We start from the raw sequence: 3,298 nt of genomic DNA, 5'->3' as shown, positions 1-3,298 counted from the left end.
TCGCCGTGGACTCCCCTCCACGGATCCTGATAAGCTGGGGTTCAGGGGTCCATTCAACTCTGAATATGAGATTGGGACAGAGGCCCCCAAAGAGGGTCCCGTTTATTCTCCCCCTGACCCAGCTGTTCCAGAGGAGTCTGAACGGGACTTGGACCCAGAATCAGAGCCTCTGTCCTTGGTTGCCTTATCCCGACCTTGTCTCAGCCGGAGTGTTGCTTTCCTCGGGTTGCAGGAGCAGGTCGAACAGGCTACCTTGAGGGCGACCCGCCGAACCATATCAACAGGTTGCATTCCATTGCAACGTGAATCCTATGATGTTGGTGGTGGGGCTGCCATGGATCGTGTTCCAGTGGAAACGCATTTCACCACCCGCCGCCGCATGGATTACAAACCGGTCATGAGAGTGGTGACCGAGGAAATTGGCTTATCTACCATTCACGGGACAACTTACGGTTCGATGGACAGGTTCCTGGATCGTTATTTTGAAGACCCCATGATGACCAGCCAGTGGCAGAGCACAGGGGCGACCCAAAACCACCCGGATGGCACTTCCCCAACAAGAATCTTCTGCCTCCGAGTCTCCCAAAAGGGGTGCGAAAGCCCGTTGGCCAGACGAGGACGTTTGATCTGAGATTGCAAATCTTTGATCTGAGATTGCAAATGCCTTAACAGACCAGGTGATCGGGAGCAACAGCCGCAGAAGGCCATTGCGTTCACATCCTACATGTGAGCTCCCAAAGGCACCTGGTGGGCCACTGCGAGTAGCAGAGAGCTGGACTAGATGGACTTTGGTCTGATCCAGCTGGCTTGTTCTTATGTTCTTATGTTCTTATGACGTTGAAAGGGAACCATTGGTGAACTTGGATGTTTCACACCCAGGCTCACTTCCTCCAGGTGCCTTGGTGAGGATGAGCTGGTGGAGCCTCTGTACCCTCCAGGAGCCAGTTCGTCACACCATGGAGATGCAGACGACCCAGGATGGCCGGGCCCCCGTGATGATCCAGACCCGTTTACCCTTCATGTGCAACACGCAGCACTGGAGCAAGCCAAGCGTGAATGGCAGAAAGCCCACGGAGCCTTGATTGATGATCGTGTTCATCAGCCATTTCAACTGAAAGAAGAATTTGACAGAGAAAGGGAAGCGCTGTACCGTCACCTTCAAATGGATCGGGAGCAACAGGAACACAAACTTTTGCAGGCAGTAGAGCAGTCCAAACAAGAACTGCTCCAGGAAGTGCAACAGTTGCGGGCCTTGAAGCTGCAGCAAACCGAAAGTTTCGCCGCTCAAAATGCTGAACGTGTCCCAATCCAATGTGAATGTGAGGCCCTACAGAAGCAACGGGCTGAACTAATCCGGAAAGAGAGGGACCTGATCGACATGGAAGCACGGGAACGAGTAGCTGCTGCTGACCTTCAACGGGAACTCACCATTCAGGCTACCATGAGGTCAGACTGCCGGTGCGATGCGGCAAGTCAGACTCACCAGCGAACCAAGGACGACTGACCCACCAGACCACATCCTCGGAGCTATGCTCAACCTGTACTGTTGCAGCAAGCTGCCCCAATCCCCCCTGCACCCCCAGGTTGAGGCTTTCCCCGGCCTTGCATTCCAGCTCATTTTGATGGGACGGCGTCCAAACTACCATATTTTATCCTTCAACTAGATGCCCACATGCAAGAATATGATGCTCTGAACGAGAAAAGGTTCGAGACATTGGTTCAGTTTTGAATGGAGAAGCCGCTGAATGGTTTGTGGAATTGTTTGAACTGGACGCGGAGGAGCTGAATTCAGTGGCTGAATTACTGCAAGGACTGTGCCTCCATTTCGAGGATAGAGATGTTGTTGACAAGGCTAAAAAAAACCTTAAAGATGATCCAGCAGGGCAACAGACCATTTGCTGACTTCGCCCGACAATTTTGAGCTGTGGCCAGTAAAATTCCTGACTGGCCAGATCGCATGAAAAATGAATACTTCTATGACGCTGTCAACCCCAAGATTCGTCGTTGGGCTGTCATGAACAACAAACCCCGCACCATAGCCGAGTGGATCGAAGTCGGAAGTACAATCGCCGGATGGCTCAATCGCTCTAAAGGGACAGTGTCCAAACCCCAACTAACTAAACAAACGTCAGTGTCAGTCAAAAAAGCACCCACCTCCACTACTCCATCTACTACTGCTTCTGAAACCACCTCTGAGAGACGCCGCCGATTGGGTCTCTGCCTGTACTGTGGCAATCCTGGACACATGGCTTCCAACTGCCCAAAGAAAGCCAAACCTGGGGCTCCGCCTAAAAAAGCAACTGCCAAACCACCACGTCGTTCAATCACACCAAAGGCATCCCAAGGCGCTTCCAAAGCACTGTCTGCCGAGGAATCAGATTTCCCTGAGGAGGGGGAAGACCAGCCGAAGTTGGACTCTCTACGGCGGTTCCTGAAACCTCTGAGCCTACAAAAGATGCGGTGAGTGATGGTGGCGCTCCCATTACTTTAATGACTACTTTGACCAATCCAGCAAAAAACACCCGTATTCTAGCATGAACCCTGGTGGACTCGGGTTGTTCCCACTGCCTTATGCGCCTGCAAATAGCAGAGGAACTTGGACTGGAACTGATCCCCTTAGCCAAACCCATTCCGTTCACTCAAATGGATGGTAGTCCGTGGGGGGGGGGGGGGGGCCAGCTCGTTTCAAAACCGAACCCATACTCTTACAGTGTGCAGACCATTGGGAACGCCGCAGTTTTATCTTGGCCCCGGTGGCAAGGTACCCAATAGTCCATCCGCTGGGTCCTCCGAATAGTCCGGTTTACTGATCCGCCTTGCGGGGACGACATGCATGAAGGGGAACGGCTTGAAATGACTTTCCCTGCCTCAGCTTCTGAAGTTGCCTCCCATCCGGAGTTGCCCATGGTGCCAAAGCACTATTGGGATCTTTCCAAGGTGCTTGAGGAACAAGAGTGCAATCAGTTGCCGCCCCACCAGGATACTGACTGTAAAATTGAATTAATTCCAGGAGCCAAACTTCCAAAAGGGCGGATTTATCACATGAGTCCTACTGAAGAGGCTGAATTGCGGGCGTTTTTGGATAAAAACTTTATCTGGAAGGCGACCAGAAGTACTTATGCGGCACCGGTGTTATTTGTTAAGAAAAAGGATGGCTCCCTAAGACTATGCACTGATTATAGGGGTTTAAATGCTGTATCAACATCCAATAAATACCCCTTGCCATTGATTAAGGACTTATTAGATGTCTTGGGATCTGGTTGGATTTTTACCAAGTTGGACTTGCGAGAAGCTTATT

Source organism: Sphaerodactylus townsendi, linkage group LG10 (assembly GCF_021028975.2).
Source record: "Sphaerodactylus townsendi isolate TG3544 linkage group LG10, MPM_Stown_v2.3, whole genome shotgun sequence".
In the NCBI taxonomy this organism is placed as follows: Eukaryota; Metazoa; Chordata; class Lepidosauria; order Squamata; family Sphaerodactylidae; genus Sphaerodactylus; species Sphaerodactylus townsendi.
Note: the sequence above shows the minus strand (reverse complement) of the source record.